The sequence below is a fragment of the Nycticebus coucang genome, chromosome 11 (assembly GCF_027406575.1).
Source record: "Nycticebus coucang isolate mNycCou1 chromosome 11, mNycCou1.pri, whole genome shotgun sequence".
Taxonomy (NCBI): domain Eukaryota; kingdom Metazoa; phylum Chordata; class Mammalia; order Primates; family Lorisidae; genus Nycticebus; species Nycticebus coucang.
In genome coordinates this window covers 76,092,413-76,111,582 of record NC_069790.1, presented here as the reverse complement: position 1 = coordinate 76,111,582, position 19,170 = coordinate 76,092,413, and the positions used below count along the sequence as shown (strand labels likewise).

Sequence of the window (19,170 nt, the reverse complement as noted above, 5' to 3'; positions counted from 1 at the left end):
ACAATTTGTTCACAATGGAGTAGACAAAAAAAACAAAGATGCAACAATTCTGGTTCCCTTCCTCCTAATACCATGCCCAGTATGTAATCCTGACCATTCTCATCCCCTAGAACTTGCCCCCAAGACAAGAGCAGAATTTCATAGATCTGGGTTCCTTGGACGGATGAAGAAGGTTAAGCAGAAATGAAAATCTGACATCTACTACCAACTTTGCAGTTATTTGATCAAAGCCATTTTTCTTCTCACAGTGCCACTTTGATGTGTGTGTGTGTGTGTGTGAATGGTCAATGGTCCTTTCATATTTACTGTGGCTGTATTTTCAGCTCACAGAGAAAATGCAGCCCATAATAAAAGTTGCTGGACCACATGCTGGAAAGGACAACTATTCGTAAACAAGTACCCCACCACCACCATGCGGTCATACCAGCAAACTATCCCTGTAGCCAGAAGCTCTTATTACTCGTCTGAGATAAACTCTCTGGGTAGCAATTGCCTGTCTGTCTCCTCATCTCTCTGGCTACCCAGAAAATGGTTAAATCTTAAGACGAGCTTTGGATGGCTAATCTTTGGATTACATGGTGGGAGTTTTTACAGAGCACCTTCTTTGTTATCCTACTTTTAATACTCAAATATAGGAAGCTTCAACTGTAGCACTTGGTTACTCTAAATTTTCATGAGGCCACATAGGAAAGTCAACATTTGAATTAAATATATTCCAAGCCATGATGATCTCCTTAATAGCTTAAACTTGTTAACTTATTAACAAGAAAAGGAGGAGGCTTGTAAAAATGAATTAAATCAAACCTATTCTGGGAGACTCTATTACTGTTCACCACTACCCAGTGTCAGCCTGCACTTTCAACAAAATGTGAACAGAAAAAGTATGTCACCCCTGAGTGAAAGCTTTAAGAGGCTGATTCATCAGGCGCTCTTCCCTCTGCCACATGCAGTGATGATGATGCCACAGAGAGGCTTGGACTAGGGTGAGCTGAGGCGCAAAGTTTAAGGAGACATTCACTCCCAAAGTCAGGTGAATATAAGGTTAGCACTTATACAACCCTGACAGTGAATGCCAGAGTGCCTTGATTGCCTCAATCTGAAGCTAGCAGTTCCACACAGTGGCTGCCCCATCTGCTGAGATCCCCAGGTGAGGATTATACCAACATGGAGTCACCTGTAGGTGTCACTCACATGCAGGTGTAGTGAGAGAAGTAAGGGATAATTAACCGGCCAAGATTTGGGGGTTATTTGTTACTGCAGCAGAACCTCCCAACATACACACATCCTCCCAACATTTGTTTCTACAAATTAGAAACAATTTAAAATTTTAAAAACTGCCCACTAAGGAAGAAAAAACTACATTCTTACCTAACAAAAAGGAGATGAGCTTTGCTGTTAGCTAGACCCACATCTGCAACTGAGCCCTCACACTTACCCAGTAAGTGGCTTTATGTAATTTATACTAAATTTGGGCGGCGCCTGTGGCTCAGTGAGCAGGGCGCCGGCCCCATATACCGAGGGTGACAGGTTCAAACCCAGCCCTGGCCAAACTGCAACAAAAAGATAGCCGGGCGTTGTGGCGGGCACCTGTAGTTCCAGCTACTCAGGAGGCTGAGGCAGGAGAATCGCCTAGGCCCAGGAGTTGGAGGTTGCTGTGAGCTGTGTGACGCCACGGCACTCTACCGAGGGCGATAAAGTGAAACTCTGTCTCTACAAAAAAAAAAAAAAAAAAAATTTATACTAAATTCCTCAGTTTCCCATCTGTATAATGTGACTAAAGATCTCTTTCTCAATTATTTTCATAATTAAAATTACTTAGGCAAAGCTCCTGGCACAATACATGACCTCAAAACCTGGAAATGGCTATTTTTTATTACATAATGACTTTACTAATTCCAGCTTCCTTGGGAAGGACAAGCTGAGGCTTATTCCACACAGTGCGTCAGAAGGTCCCCCGCAGGTGCAGCCCCCATCGCACACCTAAGCTGGATTTTCCTCTCCTCTCTCATTTGTGCTTCTGAGAAGCACCTCCCAAGTAAATTACCTGCACACAAGTCCCTGTCTCCGCATATGCTCTAAGGAGAATCCACACGTGAATCCAGGAACATCTCTGGGAAGAAGACGACTTGACAGGATACAAGGCAAAGTCCAGGAGCATTTCTGCATCACAGAAGCCCACAACACCGTCCCTGGTATTGGTCAGGTTGTTGGCATAAGGCCAACCTTTTAAACAGGTGGATCCCAAAACGATATCTGACCAATGATCACAAATGTTCTTGCAGCATCAAATCTTACATTGTGTCAGGATGGGAAAATTTTTCTTTTTTTTTTTTTTTTTTTTTGTAGAGACAGAGTCTCACTTTATGGCCCTCAGTAGAGTGCCGTGGCCTCACACAGCTCACAGCAACCTCCAACTCCTGGGCTTAAGCGATTCTCTTGCCTCAGCTCCCAAGTAGCTGGGACTACAGGTGCCCACCACAACGCCCGGCTATTTTTGGTTGCAGTTTGGCCGGGGCCGGGTTCGAACCCACCACCCTCGGTATATGGGGCCGGCGCCCTACCGACTGAGCCACAGGCGCCGCCCTTCTTTTTTTTTTTTTTTAATTAAGACATTTATGTATCTTGAAAAAAATCATAATGGTCTCTCTCACTACTCCAAGATTACCTTGCTCCTAACCCCTTGCTACTTTGGCCCCATTACAAATGCAAATTTAATCATCAGATCTACATTATTCTAATAGAAACCTATTATTTTGTCAGAAAGGAATATCATTCCCCCAAGGCTCTCTATGTTTTCAATAATGTCTTATACTTATGCAGCACCTCTCCTGTCTATGAGAAGCACAAAATGCTGCCTACACATCATCTCATTAATCCTCAGAGCAGCCGGTGAAGTAGTGTGGGGCCAAGGGCTGCTGTAACCCATCCCACCCTTCCCCTCCAGCTCCCACTCCCAGACAGAAAAGTTCAAAAGCAATTTAAAAATTAAAGCTTCTTTACCAAAATCAATCATGAGAGAGATTTTCTAGATGCTATTTAGAATGTACCTTCACAATGTACAACAATTATTTCAGGCCCTTCACACCAACACAGATTAAAGTAACAACAAAAATCAATAGGGGTCTATAAAGAAAATCAATGTACTCTGCCAGAAGCTCCTGAAACAATGGAAATGACCGTTACTCTGTTTTCCCACCAGCTTAAAAGAAGATGACTCTACCAGGGCTTCAGGCAGGGGTTGGAAAACTTTCTGCAAAGAGCCGGATACTAAATAGTTTAGGCTTTGGGAGCCATAAAGTCTCTGGGCCAACTATTCAACTCTGCCCTTACAGCACAGAAGCAGCCATAGACAGTACATAAGTGAAGAGGCATGGCTAGCTTCCATTGAAACTTCACTTACAGACATAATTTCGTAACATTTTCACATGCCATGAAATATCATCCTTCTTTTGATTTTTTGACTACTAAAAAATATAAAAATCATTCTTAGTTTTCATAGGATCATACAAAAACAGCCCCTCAGGAAGAATTCGGTCCAGGGGATACAGTTTGCCAATCCCTGGCTTGGAGGCCAAAGTGAGGATTTTTGAGTCTACAGAGCAGTTGATCTTCCTATTTTCACTTTCCTCTGACATCTTTTTCCAGAGTCTTTGTTTTCATTGTGGACAAGAACATATATAAGTGTATAAAAGCACACACACATACACACACACACTCACACGCGCACCAGGAAACAACTCACCTGCAGAAATAAATCTCTCTAAAGCTGGAAATATAATGACTAGAAAGCCATCAAGTCATTAGGTTTTATCATCAAGTTTGTCACTTCAGGTACCTTTCAGTACTGGTTGGCCAGTTAACTCATCCCTGGCCTCCTACTTCACCCGCCCACTCTTGTCCCTCTGGCCCTCCCATTCTCTAAGCTGTACCTGATGTCTTAACCTGATTAATTCATCAAATGCTCATCGAGATCTTAATGCCAGGTTCTGTGTCAGGCACAAGAAAGTACAAGTGTGATTACAGACATGGGCAGGTGCACAGCAAGCAGAGGGGAGCTTAAGTGTGGGACCATGGCACACTGAAATGCAAGCTCCACAGGGGAGGTCATACATAGGCTGTGTTTCAGAGAGAACAGGAGCTTTTTAAGTGACTTACTTGCCATTGGCCAGGTCTTCCTACTGTGCAGCCTCACTGGATCATTTTCTTTGTCCTCTTAAGACACAGGTGTCCTATGGCCTGCTTCTTGGTGACTGGTTCTGTGGCTAGCCATCCTGAAAATCCTTTTTAGTGTGGTACAATGAAAAGTGACAGGGTTGAGGATCAGACTGCCTTGGGTTTGAAGCCAACTCTGCCACTCACTATTTGTGTGATCTTGGGCAATTTTCTCACCTTTAAGAGTGACAGTTTTATGATATAACACATATTACACACATTTTCGAAAAAAATAAAACCATGTGTGTGGCATGCCGAACACATCTGGAACATCCAACATACTACATCACACTCATAAGTATTAATAATTGTCTTTCAACTGGTGTCCCCCAAAGGTAGGGCGGTCTGAATGGGGGGCTCCAACAGTGGCCATTTGAACACTAGGCTTGGCCACTGGATAGAATTGCACAGAATTCTTCGTCTTATAAAGATTAAAGCTGCTCATGGGCCCTAATATGCAGGGTTCAGGGACCCAAATAAGTCACAGGATGGCTAAGACGTATGAGTTGGCTTAGTCAGTTTTGTGGAGAAGACCACACCAAATTGTATTTAGCTTTTTCACATATTTATTGAGTAATTTGAGGTGGGACCACTCATACCTCATAGCTCAAAGGAGTAAGGCACCAGCCCCATATACCAGAGGTAGCAGGTTCAAACCTGGCTCTGGCCAAAAACTGCAAAAAAAAAAAAAAAAAAAAGAGTTTTAATGGTCAAAATCAGCTAATGATGGCACAAATGTTGGCTAATAGTAATTCTTAAATTTCACTTTTAACTCATAAAATGATATAAACGAAGCCCAACTTAGGACTTTCTGAAGGTTCTTTCAGTTATTTGAACTCCCATTTATTCTAGTAAATAAATTCCTCTGTAGTGGCTTCAAATATTATATTTAGTGTTGCTTCTAAAGGAGCTGAAAATATTCCCAAAATCTCTGTTTTGGGGGCATTAAACATACAATGTGTTGTTTCCAATTGAGGAGGAGGACGCAGAGGCATGCACAGAAGGCTGTCCCCAGGCTGACCCTCTCTGTGCAGCTCTGCACAGTATCCGCTGCAGCCTTGTGAAGTGTCCATTTCACAGCCTGCCTCCAGGGCAGCATCAGAGCCCTGTTTCTTGGTGATCCATGACGCCAGTTCGGAATTCATCTATGTCTGTCAGTAGCAACAAATTTGAAGAACAATTCTCCGAACTGTCACCATTGCAAAAGGACCATTATGCTGACATCCACTGCATGCTGGGCAAGATCTCATGCTATCCACAGAGGAAAGGGTCCACACATCACAGCTCTCAATAAAGGTCCAGCCTGAAAAGAATTTATTGAAAAGAGCAGAGCCACAGCAGTAAAATATCCCAGGAACCCAAATACAACAGCCCAACCAAATCTCAGTTCTCTAAGATTCATGATCATCTTCCCAAGCACCACACTCTCAATAAAAGCTTCCTGTATCTGAAGATCTCCATCACTGCCTCTGTGAAAGTCACCCAACTCTGTATTACATTTTTTGCTCAATATACTTTCAGGTTGTCTAAGCCACATCTGTCTGTGCCTCACATTATAAGCTGGACATTCAGAATAATAGGCTGGAACAACACACATCTCAACTGTGTAGGGGAACCAAGGCTGGCATCTGCAAGTGGCAGCTGAATCCCTTACTAAAGCAAAAGTAAAGTATGAAATTGGCACTTCTAAATTAAACTCAATCAAACCACAATTAGAAATATGTTCTAATTTCAGGCCCGCTGCAGTCAAATCAAATAAAAATGTGATTATTTTTTATTGTGGTAAAAACACAAACAGCAAAAAAATTTACATCTTAGCCATGTTAAAGTGCATAATTTAATACATGAAGTCCATTGATAATGTTGGGCAGCCATTGTCACTACCCAGTTCTAGGACATTTTCATCATGCCTAAATGAAAACCTGCCTTGTACATGTTAAGTAGTCATCCCTGCTTGTCCCCAACCCTGGCAACCACGAATCTGCTGTGGATATTCCATATAAATAAGCTCCCACAATATGCAGCCTTTTGTGTGGCTGGATTAATTCCCCTCCATCATTTATATTCCCTGCCCTCACCCTCATATCAGGGCTGTCGATGGTAGTTGTGATGATCCACTTTGCGTACTGTAGCCCCCAATTATTCAATCAATCATTCATTTAGGTGTTGCTATGTAGGTATTTTGTAGATGTGATTAAAGTCCACAATCAGTTGGAAAAGCTTAAGAGCAGAAGTGAGGCTCCTCTGAAGATGAAGAACAAGAAATTCTGCCTGGGAGTGTCCAGCTCATTCCCGAGAGCTCTGGTGTGCTCTTTCTGATGGCCTGCCCCACAGATTTCAGACTACCCAAGCAGTCTCTACAGTGGCGTAAGTCAATTCCTCAGAATACATCTCCTCACATTGATACGTTCTTATTGGTTTTGTTTCTCTAGTTAATCCCTGGCTGATACAAAAGGGGAAAGGAGGCTTAACCATATATTTATATGCTGATTTTTCTAGTCTACTGAAGTTGGCTACCGAAACGGTAGTGTATGCAGAGTTTTAAAGATACTCTTTCTTAAATTGATGCTTTTTAGGTAGTCATGTTCCCAGATGCCCCAGCTCAATAATTATTCATAGCCATTAAGAGGATGAAAAAGGCCTGACTCTATCTGTATCATGGATTCAGAATCATATCTGCTAACCTGGCAGCTGGCTGCCTATACTGCATATGACTTGTCATAAAAACAAAAGTTATTTCATAGCTCTGAGGCTACTCTGGGTTATCTTACCATGAAACCCATGGAACAAAAGCATGGATGCCTTCATCACTTGGCCCTTTACTCCAGGCATAGTAGGAGAGGAATTCTGACTGCATAGTATCACCTGGGACTTCCCTCTGAATAAAGAGCCTAGCATGCTCCTTCCTGCTCATCTTTGCCTTTGGAAATCCTACTTATCCTTTTGAGTTCATCTCAAAGACTCCCTACTGAATCGCTTATCCCAGGTTCCCAAATGAAACATGAAGGTGAACTTCTACAACACCACATCTTAGACCGCTCAGTACATTCTGCCCTTGATCTTCATTATCTGTGCACTGGGGCCTCTCCTCCCCATCAGATTGTGGGAGTGATAGATTCCTTATCTTTGGGATCCTATAATGACTAGTGTCTTTTGGGAAGATTGTTGAAATGCATTAGTCCTAGGAATACGGGGACAAATGGGAGTCAGAGAGTCCATCTTCAGTCTTCTAGGGTCAGATTTGGGGTTTTGTTTTCATCATTGTCTATTCCCCCTGTTCCTAGATCTATTATCAGTAAAGGAAAAATCCTTACATGCTGTAACTGCTGTGGTCTGAATGAAACTATTCCCGGAAATGACAGATAATTCTTCCCACTGCCTCGATTATGCCTCACCATCATGCATTTCTCAAACTGGTCCTCACTTAAGATAAGGATTCAAGTTCTTGCCCCTTTCTTTAGGTACATAGTCAGGTGCAGCCTATATCCAACACCAAGAACTAGGGGAAACAAAGAAGGCGGCTCCATTATCTGCTCTTCTTTTTTCCTTGAGGCTGGATTCTGTCCCTTTGTCATCACCTTCCTTGAGCTGAGCAATGACCAAGCCTAGAAATGTGACTGTAAGTGACATGCAACCATATTTTTTTGTGCCTTTGTTACAACTTGTTTATCTTCTGTTATAAAATCTATGTCCTAATATAATCATTTTACCAATTATTTGTCCTATAATCTTTCATACTGTCTTTTGTTATTAATGTCTACCATATTGCATATCATTACCTCTTAATTGAGTACATCTATGTAATGTATCAATATAACAATGAAAATACATTAATCCTTATGTCAGATTAATAACAGATTCAAAGATTATTTTACTAATTCATCCTCCACATAGACTAGTGGAGAAAAAGGCTACTCCACTATGTAACTTTTCTGAGCTTTGGTTATATTATCAGAAAATAACAAAATTAACACTGAAAGAGGGTTAAGAAAATTAAGGGTGCTATATGCAAAGCACTCAGCACTGCCCTGGTAAATTCCAGGATTCCTTAAATGGAAATGGCTAATATCACTTGGAATTTATGCAGGTTCTGCTCACCCATTGAAGCACATCCTTCCTGCCCTACTTGATACTAATGCTCACAGCTTAGTATCCAGGTTAACAGAGCTTTGATGAAGAAAATACGGTGCCACAATTCAGGCTTTAGGTAGTTACAAATAATTACTCTTTATCTTGCAGGAATTACTCTTCCCCTGCAAATACATCTTCTCTCCAGAATCTGCTATCTTTACTTATATACAAATGAATAATTTGTCATTGTGTCTTTCAGGAACACGGGACCAAAACAAGGCCTGAGGAAAAAAACTAAAAATAAAAATAAAAAAGGACTAATGTGATTCAACGACATATTAAGAAGTTTTGAGAAAACTGTGATCCCTCTCATTCATTATCTTCCTCATCCAGTCTCATCCGGCATCACACCATAGCAGCACAATGCCCCCCATTCACTCCTGTTCAGTGCAGCTGCCTACAAGCACAGGTAGTTTTAAAATGTGCATTTTTCCAACCCTAGCTCCTGCTAAATATCCTATACTTCCTCATGGACTGGTCCATAATGGGCTATTTTTTTTTTTTGGCAGTATAAAACAGACAAAATGGTCTCATGAGCATGTCAGGATTTTAGTACTTCCTACCAAGTACACTGCAAACAAAAAATCAGTAAATTTAAGGCCCTTTGGAGCCCCTGTGAGCCATGCAGAACTACAGCAGAATGTCAGCCTTTCTGTGGAGCCCTCGCAGGCTCCCCACTGACTTCAGGCACTTACCCAGTGCTGTTGGAGACCCGCTCGACATCAGCTGCCAACTTTTGAGTTTTTCTAGACTGATATTTTAATCAGAGTTGGGAATCCCTGACTGTGATTGAAAGAGGAGCCAGGAACTCATGGTTATACCTGGATCCTGCCCAGACCCACTGGCCCCAGAACTCTTGGCTCAAGACTTGGGAGTGGGAGCACATGCTCTGCCCTACCCTGAGGGAAGGGTCAGAGAAACCTCCACTCTTAGAGAAACAGGCTTATTGTCCTCTGCCTTGAGGCCTTTTCTTTAGACTATAAATTGTGTGTGGTAAGCAGGTGAAATCTCAACAGTGCCGACTACAGGATTTTAAAGAGTTTTCAGGGTCAGGATTTCCAACTTGCAGGGTAGATTAGGAGGATTAGGAGAAGCAGCAGTGCTCACCAAAGGAGACATGCCCTGTGTATGAGCTGTTCAGAAACCAGGTATAGGGCCAGAAGATATGGGCAGGCTGCAGTAAGACAGAGTGGGATGCACCGAGACAAGACCTGTGTTAAGTACGGCAGGAAAGAAATTAGAGTCCTGAGAATAATAATGATACTAGCTGATGTTTATGGAGTTCTCATCACATGCTTGGTACTATTCCAAGAACTTTACATATAAAAGCACTTTATATGTAAAATGGTTAAAATGTAAACATGAAAGTAAAACTTTGCATGTATTAATTCATTTTCTTTTTCCAATTAAGAGAAAGGAGTAATGATCTAATTGTACTAGCTCTTAACAGAGAAAATAAAGGCATGGACTTGGACTGAACAGGATGTAGAGACCTAGAGAGGAACAGTATAATATTCAGGACCAGAGGGGTCCTAGGTATTGCCATAAGAACCCAATCTTTCCTAATACCGGGCATGTGAGAGGTCACATTTATCTTTGTAAGGTGTCAATGGAGTTGCCATCTTAAAAATTTTTAATTTTCTTAAAGACTTGGGATGTGGTTCCTATGTTTGGTCAAACCATTAACAACTCTTATAAGACTGTTTCTTGAGTCTAGAAGTAAAAGTTTAGACCATGTTTTAATTTCATCTTAATTTTCTTCTAAAAATAATTTTATCAGTCTGGATTTTTATATAGTAATGTCTGGTCTGGCAGACTAGCCCCTGCTTATCGGAGGAACACCATGAAAAGCAGGAAAACTTTTCCAAGAGTAAGATCCTGCAATCCCTTGAAGTCTTAAACAGAGAAAGGTGCTAAGATGTGCTTTGTGTTCCAAAGTTTACAAAGTAAAAGGCCAATGATATTTATAACAGAAATGAAATGGGCTCTATTGACTCAAAAGATGTATCAAAACTGGTGAAGAAAGGTGACATCTGATCAAAGGCGGAGATGCCTTTATAGATGCAGGGTGACAACTGGGGAAGGAAGGGATTTCTCTGGATGCCACTTCATGTGTCACTAACCATGTTGACTTCACCCCACTGCCTAGAATGATCCTCTCTCACTTCCTTCTCTCAGGTCTTTTCTTAGATGGTGTCTTATCAAGAGACCATCAGCACTCCCTATCATCATCCTTACTCTGCCCCTCCTTCTCCATAATACTTACTGCCACCTGATAAATTACGTATTTAATTACTTCTTTCTGTCCATCTGCCCTCAGCAAAATGGAAGCTCTGTGAGAGCAGAGAGTCCATCTGTTTGGTTTACTGCTACATCAACAGCGTCTAGAATAGCACCTATCACTCTGCAGGGCTCAACTCAGATTTGTGAAATGAAGGAATGACTCTCCCCATCAGCCTCTATTCATCATTCTTGCCTTTTGTCTTTCTCAGGTTAGCATCAACTCATGGACTCTCCCTACCGCTCCCTTTATGTCTAACATAAGGGAGAAACAAGACAGTTCAGTGCAGTTGTTACACATCTGGACTTGGGAGCCACCACACTGCCTTAGTTCAAGCCTGGCTCCATTGCTTCTGCCAAAATGCTATCTAATAGGACTTTCTGTAGTGATAGATGTGTTCCATTCTAGCCACACAGATCTACTGAGAACTTGACCTGTAGCTGGTGCAACCAAGGAACCAAGTATTTTATTTAAATTTTCATTTAAATTTAAGTACCTACGTGTGGCTATAGGCTACTATACTGGTTGACACAGTACTAGCTGTATGATCTGGGCAATATTTCTTTTCTTTTTTTTTTTTTTAAGAGATAGACTCACTTTGTTGCCCTCGGTAGAGTGCTGTGGCCTCACAGCTCACAGTAACCTCCAACTCCTGGGCTTAGGCGATTCTCTTGCCTCAGCCTCCCAAGTAGCTGGGACTACAGGCGCCTGCCACAACGCCTGGCTATTTTTTTTTGCAGTTTGGCTGGGGCCGGGTTTGAACCCGCCACCCTCAGTATATGGGGCCGGTGCCCTACCCACTGAGCAACAGGTACTGCCCAGCAATATTTCTTAATCTTTCTGTGCCTCCATTTCCTCACCAATGAAATAGGAATAAGAATAACAACAATAACAGCACTTCATAGTATTGTTGTGAGGATTAAATGAGAGAATGCACAGAATACTAGCACAGTGCCTGGTACAGCATGAGCTCTCAATAAATGGTACAATTGCAGACAAAAGGAACTAGCTTTACAATAACATTAAACCCTTACTCAGACATGACAACAACATCCCTCTAACATATAAAGAAACATGGGGAAAATTTAGGTTCAAATTTCAAGAACGTAAGATTATGTCAAATGTTTAATAGGATAAATGTAAGGGAACTCTAGTACCTCAACAAGTTAGAAATTTTAGTTGTCTATAAATGTTATTCTTTAATAAAAGAGCAGTTACTATAGCAACCAGACATTACTATGTCACTTCAAAATCAAAGGCAAGGAACATCTTCTTAAATAAACCTGTGAACAATTTATCTGTGCATTATCAAAACAGGGCAGCCTATATGTATGAAGGGTCCAACAATTAAGTTTACAACCTCATCCTAGAAACAGGGCTCCATACCTCACTGTGAACATTATTACGGTCACCTTCGATGCACTCCCCCTGGGAAGCTATGCACCGGTGCCACCACCTAGTATAGTCTTCAAAGCACTTTTTCTAGGATGAGTTCACAAATTTAATTGTCAGACCTTCTACGATGACAGCTCTGATGACCATTCCAGAAAGAGAGTTCTAAAACTACTTAGAAGGGTGGACTAAGCACTGGCATTGGTGCATAACTCTCCAAGGGGAATACTTTGAAGGTGACCATAGTGATATTCAGCAGTGACATATGAGGCATTTTTTCTAGGATACATTCACAAACTTCATGGTCTGACCTTGTATGTCGGGGTTCATCACAGAGCGTAATTCATTGCCCAACATTTTTTGCTACCTTTCGCTATCTACTTTACAATTAAGATTCTACCTACCTTTCTTATTTCTTGGGGTTTATTAGTGGGTTTTTTAAAAACTCACAACAGTGAAAAAAGCAAAACAATTATAAGAAAAAAAACACCATGCAGTATCTCTTATGACACTCCTTTATTGTTGCCCTGGGAAGCAGCAAATAGATATTACTATGCTTTGAAGGAGGCCTGAATTAATTTTTTATTATTTTATATTGTCTTTTGTTGGCTGCCAAATAAAATGTTCTTTCCCTACTTAGTGTTTTCTTTTTTATTTATAAACTTCATACTTTTATTTTCCTAGAGCATTTGAACTTCAAGCCAAATATGTGAAAAAGAAGAGAAGTGGGGACAGGGGGTGCTTTGGGTTCCCAATTTAGACTTTATGTGCTCAGTCCTCCTCTTGCAACCACTGTGTAAATTTCAAAACAGAGCAGGGATGGAGGACGCACAAGGTCACAGCTGCTTCTGTCACATGCCAGTCCCATCTGTTTAGCACCTTGAACTACACTGCTTTCCATCTCCTCTGTCTTTCTCCTTTGACCTCTAGATCTTTCTACCTTGCTCAACTCTCAGATTTTATTGCTTCTTACCTTGAAGGCTGTGAACAAAAAGAATTTCCTTTGGAAAATAATCCATTTAAAAATAAGGTTTGTTCTCAAATGTTTTAGTGTTTATTTGGCTCAATTAGGTTTTTCTTCTTCATGCTAAAGTCAAAAATTTCAAACCGTAGAACCCACATATCTGATTTTAACAAAGTATTTTTCAGTGCCAAATTTCTCTGGTCAAGGTGAGTCATTTAGAATGTGCATCATTCCATATTTACATACACAAGATATTAAAGAATAATCAAATTTGTTTCATAGTTCATCACTTTGAAACTTAAAATTAAAAAATGGACCTGTTTTCTTCATTTAAATCATATAGAAAGGTAAGATCTCCCACTGCACTGACTCTGTCGGGGAAAAAAATTACTATGTTGAACTGCCCGCTAAAAAGAGATGAGAAACGGTCTTTACACCAGTTCCTAGGACAAAATGTCAGGTTGTGGCATCAGTTCAGTGCATTAGAAAATAAGGCAAACTTTCAATAACAAGCATCCTAGGCACTATACATACAGTAGTAAATTTAAAAAGCCACACTTGGGCGGCGCCTGTGGCTCAGTGAGTAGGGCGCCGGCCCCATATGCCAAGGGTGGCGGGTTCAAACCCAGCCCCAGCCAAACTGCAACAAAAAAATAGCCGCGCGTTGTGGCAGGCGCCTGTTGTCCCAGCTGCTCGGGAGGCTGAGGCAAGAGAATCGCTGAAGCTCAAGAGTTGGAGTTGCTGTGAGCCATGTGACGCCATGGCACTCTACCGAGGGCCATAAAGTGAGACTCTGTCTCTACAAAAAACAAAACAAAACAAATAAAAAGCCACACTCTTTGTCCTGCATACTGGAGTATGAAGTCACAAGGAGCTGCAGTCACTAACTACTACACCCCACCCCACCCCAACCTGAGCCACAATAGTATCATTCTGCAGATCTCCAGTCCCTCACTCCAAAAATAGGGTTCAAAGGGCCACTGTCCCAGAGAAGTTCCACACCTTTTTCTTTTCTCCTCTGTCACCAAATCCCTACAAAGGCCTAGAATAAAATGGAATGACCTCACTTAGTAAGAAATAGAGTAGCAATGAATTAGCAGCACCAACATGTGCATGAGTCTTAGGAAGGAAATAAAATATGAAGGTCACCTGGAGTTTTTATAGAACAACAACCTACCAGGTCCTTTATACTTCTTCTCGTTTTTTCTGGGACTGCCTTTCTAGAGTGATGGTGATGATACAATGATGGTGGTGATATTAATATTGACATTATGAATATATAAATGTTTCCTGAGTACCTGATGAGATAACTAAGGTGCAGACAGGCTAAGGAAATGGTCCGAGGTAAACAACCTTGTACATGAAGCAGCCACTGCAAAAACGCAGACGTTCTTGCTCCAGAGCATATGTACTTACCTAATATGGTATTAAAACTGCCTCCACATTTTCTTCCCAGAAACGGAAAAGTCTTTCCAATCTTAGGAATAAAGCTAATCATAAAGAGATCTTCAACACTGAGAAGTGTTTTAGTCTTCACATGTCCTCTACTGTACATGAGAGGGGCACAATAGGAAAGGGTAAATGAATGAGTCAGAGTAACAGAAGGACTGAGAACCCAGTGACAGTGCTTCTGTGATTCTGCTTAGTGTTTTTACATGAAAACTGAGAGAAATCTACTATACTATACACATATGTCATTGGAAGTGAGAATTTTCACTCCTTTGCTCCTAAGAGATGGTTTTTATCTTAGAAAAACATGACACTAGCTCACTGCAGGAGATACATGAATTCTGAGTAGTCAGTTCAGAGTCTTTAATTAGTTTACATTCATCAACCCACTTTTTTCCAAACTTGTCTTACTTTCAGCAGTGGTACAAATTTGTGACGTGGTGCTTGTATGTTCAGAATTCACGTGGCCGTAGAACTAACCAAAATTATAGATTATTATCCTTGGGACTTACATTTTGGGCAACACAGCAAATCAGATGACCAAAAAAAATCCAATTGAAACACCTAAAATACTGAATAAAAACTTAAAACATTTAAAAATATACATAACTGAGCCGACAGTAAGTAAGAAACTCTTAGAGATAAGAAAAAAGGCAAAGCAAAAATCCAGAGACGTAATTGAACCACTAAAGCTGACATTAGACTTGGGACAGTGATCAAGTTTTCTTTCTCATCTTTCTTATCATAGAAAATGATACTATTACAATAGCAATTGCTGGAATAAATGGGAAGGTTATTTGGGAACAACTGTACATAACTTCATAAAAACATTCATTACATTTACTACATAAATATAAGAAAATATATATAGGCAATATTATAATTGATTTATATAAGCAATGCCGATAAAATACTCATAAATATTTGAACAAGAAATTTGAAGTTTCTTTCATGAACCTACACTTTTGCCATTTTATGTTATGCTTGTTATGGCTGCACACAGTTACTAATCAAAATTAATGATGCCCTCGTCAAAACCCAAACCATAGGTAAGTGGATTTTTTCCATAAAAGTTGGTAGCGCCTAAAAAATTAATGTAATTATTAATAAAATTAAAAAGTTAGAAAAAGAACCAGAGAATAAACACCAAGAAAACAGAAGTAAAGAAATTTTTAAAAAGGCAAATATTAATGCTGTAGAAATAAGATGGGGAAGAACAACAAAATTAAAGCTGGTTCTCTTAAAAAGACTAATAAATTTAAGACGACTTTGGCAAAGTTGAATAGAGAAGACACAAACAACACTTATGCTATTATGTGAGTAAATTATGAATAGCTTTAAGCCAATAAATTGGAAATGCAGATGAAATAAATGGACAAATTCTTGGAAAAAAATCTGTCTTAACAAATTGACTTAAGATAAAATTTTAAAACTTGGACGATTCTGTAACAATTCAAGAAATGTAATGAGTAGTTTTAAAATCTTCCTACAAAGAAATGCCAGGATCAGAGAGTTTTATGAGATCATTCTATTAAATATTCAAGGAACAGATCATTCCAATTATACACAAATTCCTTCAAAGAAAAGAAATAAGAGAGACTTCTCAACTGTTATAACTCTTACATAACCTTGACATCTAAACTAGGTAAAGACAGTATGACAAAGGAAACAAAAACACTAACCTCATTCATGGAAATACATTCAAAGATAATAAAATATTAGCAGTCGAGTCACACAATGTATGGCAAAGTTGGCTTCATTTTTAAAGACACAATTACTGCAACATTAGAAAAGCCAGAGTTATAATCCATCTCATCAGTAGATATTAATTCAGAAAGGTAATTTGATCATCTCGATAGATGAAGAATATGCATTAAATAAAATTTTACCATATATTCAAAATATTAAAACTTCTTTTTTTTTTTTTTTTTTTTTGTAGAGACAGAGTTTCACTTTATTGCCCTCGGTAGAGTGTCGTGGCCTCACACAGCTCACAGCAACCTCCAACTCCTGGGCTTAGGCGATTCTCCTGCCTCAGCCTCCCAAGTAGCTGGGACTACAGGCACCTGCCACAATGCCCGGCTATTTTTTTGTTGCAGTTTGACTGGGCTTGAACCCGCCACCCTCGGTATATGGGGCTGGCGCCCTGCTCACTGAGCCACAGGTGCCGCCCAAAATATTAAAACTTCTTATCAACGTAAGAATATAAGGGAACGTATTTAATCTAATAAATAGTATTTGCAAACAATAAAAATCTACAGCATATGTTTTGCTAAATGGTAAAATTCTAAAAGCACTTCCTTTAAAAACAGAAACAAAGAGGCTTGGCGCCTATAGCTCAGTAGCTAGGGCACTGGCCATATACACCGGGGCTGGTGGGTTCAAACACAGCCTGGGTCTGCTAAACAACAATAACAACAACAACAACAACAAAATAGCTGGGCATTGTAGCAGTTGCCTGTAGTCCCAGCTACTTGGGAGGCTGAGGCAAGAGAATCACTTAAGCCCAGGAGTTGGAGGTTGCTGTGAGCTGTGACACTATGGCACTCTACTGAGAGCAACATAGTGAGACTCTGTCTCAAAAAAAAACATAGTGTCTCAAAACACTCTGTCTCAAAAAAAAAAAAAAAAAAGAAAGAAACAGAAAAATTTAAATTGTGCTCCTCAGGAATATATAAATTACAGTGATAAAACTACCCATGTATAGAAATGTAAGGTAATAACACAAAACTCAAGAATTGGCTACCTCTGGGTGGGAAAGGGATATAATCAGGAGTGTGGGTAACAGGCGTACAAATGGTTATTATTATTCTTTAAACCATACACACATGTACACACACAGGCCATATCCACAAACATAAAATATATTATTCATAACATGTTCCCACATGAACTGAAACAAGGGTTTCTTTTGCAAGTGTTAAACAAAACCAAAGTGATGACTAGGCTAAAAAACAGTAGAACTACTGAAAATCACTCCTGGCTTTGGCTGTAGCCAGGAGTGAGAGGCGGTGCCCAGAGCCAGCAGGAGCCTCAGCTCACCACCCACTGTCTCGTGTGCAGGGGTGAAACCCAGCTGGAAAAAAAAAAAAAAACCATAGAACGACAACAGAAATTTAAATCACCTTCTCTTTCATTGCACAAGTTCAAGCTTTACTTCTTAAAAGACGTATTTCTACACTACATTTTGCATAATATTCTAACACATCTGGAGAATTCCAAAAAAACTACTCATGTCATCAGACTCTTTGTGGGAAAAAAAAAGCAATTCTTTAATAGTGCACCCCCAAAAGGGAAGCCTTGTCAAATGAATTTGAACTGATTGCCAAACTTTCCCTCGTTTTTCTGTGCACTTTAAGTTCAGTCAAAAAACTCTAAGCAGACCTACAGCAATACAAATGTGCTATATTGACTTGTAGCATCAATGTAGTTTCAGATTTTCTGCTTGGCTTGTTCAGGCACAGACACTTAGTGGGTTCTGTGGCCATAGAAGGGCATTGTGGGCTAATGAAGGGGGATTCTGGTGAGGATTAAAAAGAATGCCCTTTAAATACGAGATGGAAAAAAGCCTTGGTGTTGAGCAGGGAGGTGTACTTTTTGAAAGTTTTCCTCTAAAGGACTTGCTACACTGTAGGTTCTCAAAAAAATAGGAATCAGATTGAGTTCAGGACCCATTTTTAAAAAGTGAGGAAGAAAAGAATGGAATTTGTGCATCCTTTGAATGGTGACTGGTGAGAACACTGCATGTGAGTATATAGCAGGCACTCATTTCTGTCCTTTTTGTTTTGTTGAAAGAAATACAGACTGGAACATATGGTTAGGAACTAACAAATTAGGTGCTGAGTTTTCCATTCTAACCATGTGAAGCATCATTTGCCTATGGCTGGGCTCTGCGTTCTGAGTTATCTTAAGCATTGTTTTGAGATTTTGAATAGTCCCTAAAGTTTCCCAAGAAATAGGATTTTCAACTCTACTTTTTCAATTTTCAAAACATGTTCAGACTACTACAAATACAATCAATAACGCATAGCTCATGACCATGAAGACCAAATGGCTGTTTAGAATCTTACAGTTCTGAATTGCTTGTTTTAAATTCTCCAGCAACCTACCCAAGTCATTTTCATTTGTCCATCTCCAGTCTAAGAAATAAAAGCCAACATATCTTGATAGAGAAGACCATCCAATGTGTTCTCTAAAAGGGTAGGCTACTGAAAGTACAACAACTTCTTCAGAGATCAGATAAATCATTGAGAGTCATTTCAAAGAATTTTACACTGAGGCCAGGGGCTGGAGATTGACTTTTTCTTGTCAGTAAAGAAGTTTTCCCTTCTACTGCACATATTCTGATGAATTCCTTTTCTTATTTTTTTTCCAACCTTCATTTTTAATCTCCACCCTCAATCCCTTAAAATATTGTCTTACAATTACATTAGCGACAGGGAGAAAACAACTCTGGACCTGACCCTGTAAAAGGCAAAGTTCTGAGAAGCACAAGAAGACAGGGCTGGAGCTCCCTCTAGAGCCAGTCCTGCCGTTAAAGGAGGGGTCTTCAGGAAAGTGCACTGGGGCTGGTGGATCCTCACCCGTATCCCCATTGGAACCCACCTTACTACAGAGCCCTTTCCAAAAGACTGAGAGGTCTGGAAGAGAAGAGCAATTCACTGTGACCTTCAGGACTGCTCAGCAATGCTCACTGTGTCTCCAAAATAGAGTATAATCAATCAACAGTGTTTAGTAAGTT

General features: G+C 40.2%; 1 protein-coding gene and 1 non-coding gene across 5 annotated transcripts in view; one reads left to right on the top strand and one right to left on the bottom strand.

Moving 5' to 3' along the window:
• Positions 1 to 19,170, bottom strand: part of LHFPL3 (LHFPL tetraspan subfamily member 3) — a 612,036-nt gene that overhangs the window by 581,222 nt on the left and 11,644 nt on the right. The window lies entirely within an intron of this gene.
• Positions 17,391 to 17,516, top strand: LOC128560667 (small nucleolar RNA ACA64). Its single transcript, XR_008373132.1, has one exon. It is a non-coding gene; the product is annotated as a small nucleolar RNA ACA64 (small nucleolar RNA).